The sequence below is a fragment of the Gekko japonicus genome, unplaced genomic scaffold (assembly GCF_001447785.1).
Source record: "Gekko japonicus isolate JY-2015 unplaced genomic scaffold, Gekko_japonicus_V1.1 scaffold2, whole genome shotgun sequence".
Taxonomy (NCBI): Eukaryota; Metazoa; Chordata; class Lepidosauria; order Squamata; family Gekkonidae; genus Gekko; species Gekko japonicus.
This window is the reverse complement of record NW_015175358.1, coordinates 3,328,345-3,339,744: the sequence shown is the minus strand read 5'-3', so window position 1 is coordinate 3,339,744 and position 11,400 is coordinate 3,328,345. Positions and strand designations below refer to the sequence as shown.

The 11,400-nt window shown below is 43.9% G+C and overlaps 1 protein-coding gene across 2 annotated transcripts in view; it reads left to right on the top strand.

Annotated features, from left to right (window-relative positions):
* The window catches only part of TOX2 (TOX high mobility group box family member 2), a 358,898-nt gene that overhangs the window by 140,609 nt on the left and 206,889 nt on the right, over positions 1-11,400 (top strand). The gene's annotated exons all lie outside the window — the stretch shown is intronic.

The window sequence follows — 11,400 nt, the reverse complement described above, 5'->3', positions numbered from 1 at the left end:
AGCAACAGAAATTAGTTCCCCTGGAGAAAATGGCTGCTTTGGAAGGTGGCCTCTATAGCATTAAACTCCCCTCCCCAAACCCTGTCCTCTTCAGGCTCCACCCCCCAAATCTCCAAGTATTTTCCAACCCACAGCTGGCAACCCTCTGAACATGTTCTTTTGCTCAGGTACTCAGTCCCCTTTGGATCCATAAAATCTGCTGCAGCAGAGAATGTGGCTGTTCTCATTTTGAGCATTCTTTTAGACATGATCTCAGCTCTACTGTCATGGGATCTCCATGTTTTGGGCTGTTAGGAACCTTAAGGATCCTTCATAAGAAACTAAAAGTCATACCTTGCATACCAAGGAGCATTATTTGTAGCTGAAAGGAGGTCTTATTCTACAGAAGTAGATTGATTGTTCATTTGTAGGAATGCTGAGCCCTAAAGTTAATCCACTTTCAATTATGTGTGAGTAAAGGCACCATATTTGCATGAGCCGGTAGTGAACAACCTGTTTAAAGTGTTGTACAATAAACACATATGCTCATGCAAATAATGGGGCCTTTATGTGATTTTGCGAGCACCACTAGGTAACAGGCAAATACCACTTGAGTAATTTAGTCTGTTTCTCTGGGAAAAGAGGCCAATTAAAGAAGGCAACTGAGAATCTACGTATTGGGGAGGAAAATTATAATGTATTTCGGAAATAAATTAATCATACTTACCTAGATCAGAAGAAGGAAGCAGCGGAATAAAACTCAGAAAGCTCTTCAAGTAGATGATGCTGTAAGGTTTAAATGTCAAGCACCAAAAACTGAATATGACTATTCTTGATATGCTGCTGATAGTCTTTCATTTGGATTTTCTGTTACAATGATCATGTGTGACTGTTGGCTATTTGCAACAAGTTGTGTTTGGTGGGCTCGTGCTCTTTGGCCAACTGTTGGCTTTCTTCTTTAAACCTTACCATATTTGTCCTCCTTGCTGGCAGCGAAATAGGGAGCCACTGTCCTCTTGTATCCAAAAAAAGTGCCAGTGTTATCTGTCTCCTAAAGACCAGTGGATATCAGAAGAATCTGTTCCAAAAGGCCAAGGCTGCAACTAGGAATTCCGCATCCATTTATCACCTGTGAACAGGCTCTCAGCTGCTGCTGTTAGCAAACTCCACCAAAGGGCTTGTCATACCTCTTTTGCTCAGAAATTTAAAGGCCAAGAACACTTCCTCTGAATGTTCTGTCTGGACTCTAGACATGTTCGGCCTCCGTTCTCTACTGAAAGGAGGAGGAATGGAGGGAAAGTGGTCATTGTGAATATGCGTGTACCATAAAGTGAGTCTGCTAGTCTGGTTTAACAAAAAAAAACACACACTTGCTTCCTTGCCTGCCACATGGGGAGGGGGGAAGAAAGGGAAAAGGAAAAAAAGTGGAAACTTCAGACTGTCCAGTTATGATTTCTACTTCAGTGCTTAAATGTCTCATGGAGACACTGCATGATTGTCTCTCTGCATGATAAGTCACTCTCCTTTGTGTGTTTGTGTGTGGCTGAGAGAGAGAAAAAGAGAGAGAGAGAAGACCAGAGACGAGGTGTTAAGCCTTCCTTGCTACTCCCACTGACTAATCAGAATGGAACATTACAATATGACCAAGCTTCCATTTTGTGTTCAGGGTTACAGACAGAGGGTAAAGAAACAGGGTGTGGAAGCTGAAACCTATATGCTCAACACTTTTCAAAGCCTCATGTACGGTTCTAGTTCTCACATCGGGACAGGGTACTTTAAACATGAAAAGCCCAGGGATTTGTTTGTGCTGATACTTGTATGGAGAAAAGTCAATAATTTGTTGAGTTGGTTTTCTGTCCGTCTGTTCTTCAGGGCAGTGTACTTGGTTCCCCCTCCCTCCCCCAGTTTTATCCTCACAGCAACCGGGGATCCCCATGGCAGGGTGGGGATTTGAATTTCTCTTAACCTAGTACAGCATGTCACCACTACTAGGAGAACAACAGTCATTCCTGTGGTTACAGCTGCTGAAACAAATTTTGCCAAACTTCTGGAAGCTGATCTCTGCTGCTGTTTGTGCACAGCCTAATTCAAATTGACCTTTGCCCATCAAGTTGCAGGAAAGCACATGGCCTTGAATGGCATAAAAGCAATATACAGCAATTAAAGCAATATGACATAATAAAAAGAACCAGAAGGTAAGAAAAAGAGATAGAAGGAAAAGGCACCCCGATCCTGCAGAACAAAAATGCCTTCCCTGGAGGGAAGGCTGCATGGTATAGCCCGATCTCATCAGATCTTGGAAGTAGGGTCAGTACGTGGAAGGCAGACCATCCAGGAAGACTCTGCTGAGGAAGGCAATGGCAAACCACCTCTGCTTCTCACTTACCTTGAAAAACCCTTGCTGGGATTGCCATAAATTGGTTGTGACTAGATGGCACGTTACAAACGCTCAGGGCTTAAAATAGAAAAGAATAGGTGCCAGGTAAAGAGATGCAGCAGGGAAATTCCACAAATAGAAGCCACAATAGAAAGACTGTGTCTCTGGTAGCCACTTCAACAAGGCCTTATACCAAATAGGGCCTTCACTAAAGATGTCAATAGCTGTGCATATTTGTGTGGGAGCTTGTGGTATTCAAGCTGTGTAAGACTTTCACCTTAAAAATGACAACACCTCTTTGAATTGTGCCTGGGAATGCATTGAAAGCCAGAAATGCTTAGAACTTTCATCCAGCCCAATATTACCTCCAAGTACTTATTCAGAGCAACCACTGTCTCAACTGAGTTAGCTTAAAAAGGAAAGGACAAAACAGATGTCACCCACATATCCAAATCTCAAGATGGTTCCTCTCCAAACCATTTTATGCAGATGTTTAAGTAAAATGGAAGTCAAGATGGAAACCTATGGGACCTCATTAGAAGTGTTCAGAATTGTCAAGCAGCTGTCTCTAAGCACTACCTGGAGAATAAACAAGGTTGCACTTCTATGTGCCTATTCTGATAAAGGGCACTCCGCTCCCCCGACGGGAGTACACCTCACGGGTGCCCTGGGTGTTGTACATAGTCCAATCATCCTGCTGGTGAGTCTTCCGCGGACCCCATTGCGAAGGGGTCGGAGGCGGCCAAGACAGATGTGCAGGCAGGCGGGGAATCGCTCCCCCCACGGCACCCTCCAACGAGGCTGCAGTCGTGAACACCAAAGACGCGGAGGTTTGTGGGACCGATCCAGAGTCCCCCTCCGTGGTAGGTAGGTTTCCCTCAATTCCGCTCATGATCTCGCCAGATTCGGAACGATAGGAAAAAGAGAGTTCTAACAATATGTTGGATCCCCAAGCATCGAGAATAAATCCACGTTTTAAGAAAAGCAAAATTTATTTCAAAGCGTTGACGACATACTCAAACACGTTCTTTGTTAGAACTGGGGATACACAGTTAGATCAAGCATAATAAAGGAACTTCAAAGAGATACAGGTCCAATGAATAACTTTCCCGCTGGCGGGCTAATGGAACGGTTGCGCGCCCAGTCCATGGGAACCAGGCAGGATATTAGACATAACACAGGTGCAGTAGTCATGGGAAAAGCAATAGCCAAGCATTACAGCATCTTCTCCCCCACACAACCTCCAGCAGTTATCTTTTGCATTCCAACGCAGGAGTAGGATGATAGAAACCAAGCCGGGTGCAACAGGGAAAGAATATGTACACAGAGGTCACAGAAAACAGAATGGCAGCTTGCTGACACCCTGGAGGGAAGGCTGCATGGTATAGCCCGGTCTCCTCAGATCTTGGAAGTAGGGTCAGTACTTGGAAGGCAGACCATCCAGGAAGACTCGGCTGAGGAAGGCAATGGCAAACCACCTCTGCTTCTCACTTACCTTGAAAAACCCTTGCTGGGATTGCCATAAGTTGGTTGTGACTAGATGGCACTTTACAAACACTCAGGGCTTAAAATAGAAAATAATAGGTGCCAGGTAAAGAGATGTAGATGGTGGGGGGAAAGTTACTTTTTCCTCACCATGGAGAACAATGGAGGGGATGGGGGCAACCTGTTTGAGGGCCCGTAGAATTGGACCCCCTGGTCCAATGTTCTTCAAACCTGGTTGGTATCTTGGGGAGAGGCTCCAGCAGCTACCCCGCGAGTTTGGAGCCTCTCCCTCAAGCCCCCTCTCCTCTAGCCCCCAGAATATATCCTATGTTTTCGCAATTGACTTCAATGGCCCATAGGATATAATGGGGTTGAATTGCTGCCGAAATTTGGTGACAATTTGGCGGCAAGCTGATTCAGATCAGAAAATCTGAATCGGCCTGCAGCAGCCTGAAAGGGGTCCGAATGCCCGAAAGGGGTCTGACACATCCCTAGTCTCGACATTTTTAGTGATTTATCTACTACAACTCTAAGATCTCTCTCTTGATCTCTCTCATGATCAAGGAGGTTTCAGTTCCTAAACAGGATAGGGACCAGATTAAAATGGGTATAGATAATTTGTCTCATCCAAGAAAACCATCTCAAATTTGTGCCCATTCAGAATATATTTTTGCATTGGCAAACGGCATTTCCAAATATGCACTTTCATCTCGACATTGTGCCCTTTTATTAACGTTGTACTAACTGTGGCTATATAGTGTGATTTCCCATTCCTTTGTACTAGAAGAGCATGGATAGGAAAAAAACCCTCTGGATGGAGGAGGAGACATTTTTCATTAATCATCATAAGCATTCTCTTGAGCCAAGGAAGGGAGAGTTCAACCAAAATATTGGCAAGCTATTAAAATGACACAGGTAGGCAGGAGAAGGCCTGGTCACCTGTTTGGTGTTGATAGCATTGATGCATTCTAATAGGTTATTTGTTGCACTAATGCAGACATGTTCCACATTGATATACATGCAGTGGTAATGAATACTTTGGCTATATAAGTTCAGTTGGTGATCTAACAGTAGGAAAATTGTAGATTCCTAAGAGCAGGAGTGCTGTGTGTGGGTAAAGGAGAGTTGGCTACACATGGCCTGTTCAGGACGAGTTCAGCATTCTCAAAGGTCCATTGAGATTGAGGTGGAATTGCACCTTCATTGGGTTTTTTTAATTGCAAAGAGTTTGTTCTTTTTAAAAAATCTCATAGAACCATTAAAATGTAGATTCATTTGTTCTCTCCAGCATTTTCCTAATATTTCAAACTTACATTCAACCATTTGATAGCCACTGTTGGGGTGCTTCTGTTACGGTTACATTGGATCTGTCATACTCCTAACGCAAACAAACGAGCACACATTATTATTTTTTGTCAGCACCTCTTAACACTTATTAAAGCGAGGGTTATTATAAAAAGTCGTGTAAAATAAAGCATTATTTGCTGGAGGAATTAACTGGTAAAAGTTAAAACATTAAGCATCCATGCTTTCATAACAAAAAAGAGACGTTCTCAGACTCATTAGCAGAGCTCTGACTCAAGCTTTGTATCTTCCCTGTATGTTCAAAGGAGCCTATATTTTATCAGTGCTGCTTCAGTGAGTTTTGCCCCCAGAAGGGAATGTAAGTGAATTCTGCAAGGGATTTGAACATGGACTTGGTCTTCATTTTATAAGTGCATTTCCCCTCTTCTTATCGATTGACATGAATGTTTTGGTGTCGTTGTAAAGTAAGTGCCATGGATTTATTTACTGATGGTGGGAATCTGCTAAATCATCTATTCTCTATGTATAAGCCTATCTGTGTGCTGCTGTCTAGCCCATTCCCCCTACAGTAAGAGCCACCTTGTGGTAGTACAGGGAAATTGGATGTAAACAAACACCGATCTGCAATGGTTTGTAAATTTAGTTTCTTAAATTACAGGATAAGGAGAACTGCAGAGACACAATCCATTAAGAAATAACTAGGTGGGTGATTCACTACCATTTGTGTAAATGGCACTAACTCTGGGCTGCCTGCACAATTTATTAATACTTCACGGGAGGAAAAAATTATTTTAATCTCATAATGGATGATGAGCTGTGAAATTGCTTCTGCAGCAGCTGGGCACCCTGGGGGAGGTGCTAGATTCTACCACATTATGCAAGCTTCCTCTGAGATCAGCTACATGGCTACACGGTGCTAAACAGACACCATCAAATGTTTGGGGAGAGTGATACAGAAAGAGGGTGTTCATAGAAGGAATAAAAAAGCTGATTGTTTTTTCCATTTCTTAAAAAAAAAGACCAAATGCTTCTAGCTTTGTAGATTTAACAAACTTTCAGAGAGGGGGATGAGATCAAATGCACATCTCATCATGCCTTATTGAAGCAGATGTCAAGGGTTTTAGAATAGTTAGATCTTCTAGCCTGGTACATTTGCCACGGGATTGTGATACTTAGCTCACTCAGGCTGTGGTCACACTGGAGGCTTGGCGCGATCTGTCTGCACCTCTATTTGTGGTGGTTTAAATAGTTGCAAGAAGTTTTGATCAGACATCCCACCCTGAACCAGCTTCACTGCGTGCTCGCCCAACGGTCCATCATTCAGATTGCTGCAGCAGTTTTTTTTCCCTCTTCTTTCACCCATGCGCATAAGTATGTATCAGAAGCTCTGGCTTCTTTTTGACAGCTCCACAATCTCTCTGCCAAGTACTTTGGCCCCTTTCAGCCTCCTTCTCTTTGCCTCTCTTCCGTGGAATACATGGTGGGGGAGTGCAGATTTACATGTGAATAGTCCTATTGATGTCAGTGCATTTACCCTTGTGTCAATCATGGGACGCTCTCAGACTCTGACACAGAAACAGGAGAGAGGGGTTTGGGGGTATTTGTCTCTTGAAAACAACTACCCCGGGGACTCCCGATCCAGAATGACTACTTGGCTGAGGTGATTGACAATGCCAGGAGCGATTATGTGCTTATGTGACATTGCTACCTTATCCCCCCCCCCCAAAAAAGGAGGTGGAAATGGAAGGGAAGGTTCAGATTTCCCAAACAGCTTGAGTTTGTAAGAGGGGAGTTCAGACACCCAACAACACAGAGTGGAAGTGCTGGCATCCCTGAATACTGGACTTTCCACAGTGCCCGATTACTCCGCTTCCAAAGTGAGACATAGCAGGCTGCCGACAACTGGGCACGGAAGGCAGATGTTGCTGTCTGATCGTGCTCTAAATCCGCAAAGGAAATGCAACTATATTAGTGCAAACTGCTTCTCTGTGATGATGGGTCTGAAGAGGACTGGTTTTGCAAATGTATCTGAGCCATACAATTTGCAAACACCTGGAATCTCAGTCTCTGCAATCTTTTACCTGTTCTAGATATTCAGCTGTGGGTGGGAAAGGTCCCAAGGCCAGCTTGTTGTATTCACACTGTATAATACGATTAACAATGTGTGTGGGGGAGAGGAAATTTCTGCTCTGCCTACTACATGTGCTTCTGATTTGGTGCTAATGTACCAAACCAGTAGCTGATGGAGGTCTTGCACAAATATGCTTTCGGGCTCCATATTAATACATAACAGAAAAGCTAAGGAACATACCTTTTGCAAATTACAAAAGCATTCTCCAGCAGCCACATACTCATGCAAAGTACTTTAAAAAAGTGATTACCTAATCTGGTAGGTAGGGTTGCCAGCTCTGGATTGGGAAATACCTGGATATTTTGGGGGTGGCGTCTGAGGAGGGCAGGGTTTGGAGAGGGAGGGACCTCAATGGGCTAAAATGCCGTAGAGTCCAACTTCCAAAGCAGCCATTTTCTCCAGGTGAACTCATCTCCGTCACTTGGAGATCACTTGTAACAGTTTTCCTTTAGGCACTAAAATGTTTCTTTTTACTCACGCTTTTAATTAAGGGGTTGATCTTTTAAAATCATTTTTACAGTCTCCTTAGCTTCTGTTTTATTAAACACTTAAAATACTGCTTTATGCTGTTTTTATGCTCTTGCTGGGTTTGTAATCGTTTATTAATTATTAATGACTTTTATGGTGCTTTATGTCTTACTTTGTAAGCCGCCTCAAGCAGGTTCTCAGGGGAGGTGACAGAGACATTTTTAAAATAAATGAGTAGGCCCCAAAGTAAGTCAGGAAAAAAATTAAGGGCTGCTTTAGGCACACAGCTGCCAAAAAGAAAAAGTCAACCCTTAATTATTTTCCATTGGCAGTACAAGAACAGGGGAGAAAGAAAGAAAGAACTGGGGAGAAAATTAAGAGGATATAGATTTTATTAGCATCCTAAATTTTGTCTGCTGCTTCACTTTTTGTGTGCAATTAGGATAAAATGACCCCAGCCGTATCAGAGTATACATTGGAATTCACAAACAAAAATATAGGGGATGGGAGAGAGTGAAATACCACAGAGCAATTTGCCTCATCAAGCTTGGTGAAGATTAAGTATATGGAGTTGTAGAAGCTTGAAAACAAAGTTTTCAGGGTGTTTTGGTCCAGATTCTCTTGGTCACGCTTCATGTCAGGGCAGCAGTTTCAGTCCATCAATATGTTAATCGCTGCACACAGCTCTATTTCTCCTTTCTATCTAACTTTCGTCAGGTGGTGAAGGTTGCTAGCTCCCTGTTGGGTTGCTAGCTCCCTGTTGGGAAATTCCTGGTGATTTGGGGGTGGAGCCTGCAGAGAGTGGGTTTTGGGGAAGGGTGAGACATCAGCAGGGTATAATGCCTTAGAGTCCACCGTCCAAATCAGCCATTTTCTTTAGGGGAACTGATCTCTGTTGTGTGGAGATCAGATGTAATTCCAGAAGATCTCCAACCCCCCTCCCCCCGAAGATTGGCAAATCTATCTGAGTCAGTACTTGGGGTCAATGGACTGGATTAATCTTAATCCACATAAAATGGAAGTACTGTGGGATCATGTGGAAACTGGTGTTTGACTTGTTCCTCAGAAGGAACAGTCTACGGATTTGCTCTTATGCAATAAAATCCCTCCCTCTATAGATGTGAGTGATATTGTCCCTGCAGGCCTTTTGGACTCAGTTGAAGAAATTTCTCTTCTGAAAGGACTTGGAACCAAATTGGGTTATTGTGGGGCTGCTGCTTTTAATGTATTTGATGCTTTATGCGTAAGTTGTTTACAGTTGTGTGTAGTTTTACTATTGAAAACATAATTTTTACAGTTAGTTGCCTCGGTTGGCTTTTTAGTTTGAGAGACAGCTTATAAAAGTATGCTCTTAAGTATATTTAATGATTTTAAGTATATTTAAGTATATGTTAGTAAACAAAATCTTCAGGAGAATTAACAACCTTTAAAACTGCTTTACAATTTATTCTGGATGTGATGAATTCGCTACACACAAACATGCAAGTTAGAAGAAATATAAAATCAAGTCAGGCCACCGAAGGGCTACAGTCCAGACAATTATTTGGCCAGCTCTGTGACACAGGGGGATTTGTATCTCCCTCCCCCCCACAGCAACTGCTCTTTTGTATCCCTTTACAAATAATAAAATTGAGGGAGCTTCAGAATCAGTATGCAAAAGATTTTAAAGGTGGCTGTAGAAAGCAGGAGGAATTGAAAAAATCACTGGGTATACCCAAGCATTTTTGCATGTTTAAGGAGGCTTCCTGGATTGTTTTTAGGAACCTTGAAACATTTAGTGTATGTGACGGAGGCTGCAGAATGGTACAGCCTCCATATAAGTTTCTATGTGAAAAAATTCAGCCCTTCATGTTATTTATGTTATAGAAACTCAGTTGTTGCCCTGCATTATAGTATACTAGAAATAAAGCCCGTTGTGGAAATAAATGCAACGAGCTTTAGAAAGAGGCTCTGGGCAGGTGCCCTGACCTTGGGCACTCAGTGTCAATTAGCTGTGACAACCTCAGCAGGGTATGATGACACAGAGCTTAGTGGTTTCTCCAGGGGAGATGATCCCTGCCATTTGAAGAGCAATTGTAATTCTGAGTTATTTCCAGCCCTCCTCTGGAGATTGGAAATAATGGTTCACCAGGAGGAAATGGCTGGTTGGGAAGGTAGAGTCTATGGCATTGTACCTGTCTTGGAGGTAGCAGCCCTATCTCCTTCCAGCCAACCAGCAACCTACCTTTATCTGCCCCTCTGACTTCAGCTTTCCATCTCTCCCCCCCACCTGCAGCCTTTACCTAGGAAAACTACAGTCTTTCTCTGCAATGGGGACCCAAGCAGGAGGGAAGTTACCTCAGCAGGGTATAATGACAGAGTCCATCCTGCAGAGCAGCCGTTTTCTCCAGGGGAACTGATCTCTATCATCTGCAGAGCAGTTTTGATTCTGAGTGATCTCCAGCCCTCCCCTGGAGATTGGCAGCAATGGTCTCCTAGGAGGAAATGGCTGGTTTGGAGAGTGAAGTCTATGGCATTGTACCTCCACAAACCCCACCCTCTCCAGATTCCACCCCTCAAATCTCCAGGAATTTCCCAACCTGGAGGCAGCAACCATATCTCTTTCTCAGGCAACCATCAACCTACCATTATCTGCCCCTGATCCCTACCAGTTTGGTATAGTGGTTAAGTGTGCGGGCTCTAATCTTGGAGAACCGGGTTTGATTCCCCACTCCTCCACTTGCACCTGGCTGGATGACCTTGGGCAAGCCGCAGTTCTGAGCTGTTCTTGAAAAAAAACAGTTTCTATCAGAGCTCTCTCAGCCCCACCTACCTCACAGGGTGTCTGTTGTGGGAAGGGTAAGGGAAAGGAGTTTGTAAGATTTAAGGAAGTACGTTGCCAGAGGCAGAGGAGACCCAGCTGAGCTCTGAGCAGGTGCAGGAGACAGAGCTGCTAGAGGGTTGAGTGTTTTTTTACTTGCTTTCAGCTGAGGGGATTCAGTTGACGATATTGTGTGGGAGGACTGTGTTTGGGAGTGTGTGAAAGCGCTTAGAGTTGTTGCAGAGTCCTGGCTGCTTGAGAGAGGGAGAGGAAAGGGCATTGTTTGACTGTGATTGACTGTAATAGTATTTAAGAAAGCACCTTGACAGAGCGATGAGCATCTGGCACGAGCCGAAGGGCGAGCTAAAGGGCTTTTTGCCTGTGGCTCTTAGCCTAGGGACTCTTAGCCTAGGGACTCTGTAAGAAGCCCAAGAAGAGCCAGAAAGCCAAGGCCCTAGGCTCTTTGTCTTCCCCGTAAGGTAAGTTGACTTCGACAAGAAAAACCACATAAATACAAAGGGTTTTAAAAGGGGAATTATATTTACTTATTTTAAAAGAATTATGAAGCCAGAATGCCAGCAGGGGGTTGGGGGCTATCCAGTGTTTTGCACGGAGTGTCACATGTATGACTATCTGCCCACTGGACAGAAGTCTTGGGTGTGTGCTCGGTGCAAGGAGCTCCTGGTTCTCAGGGAACGTGTTTGCTCCCTTGAGGCCAAGGTGGCTGACCTGGAGAAGCAGAGACAGTCAGTTAGGCGCACAGAAAAGACTCTCGGGGACTTGTTAGATATGTCCCACTCTGGATCTGGCAGCCCCGCTGCTGTCAGGGAGCATGAGGGTCAAGGAGAAACAGGG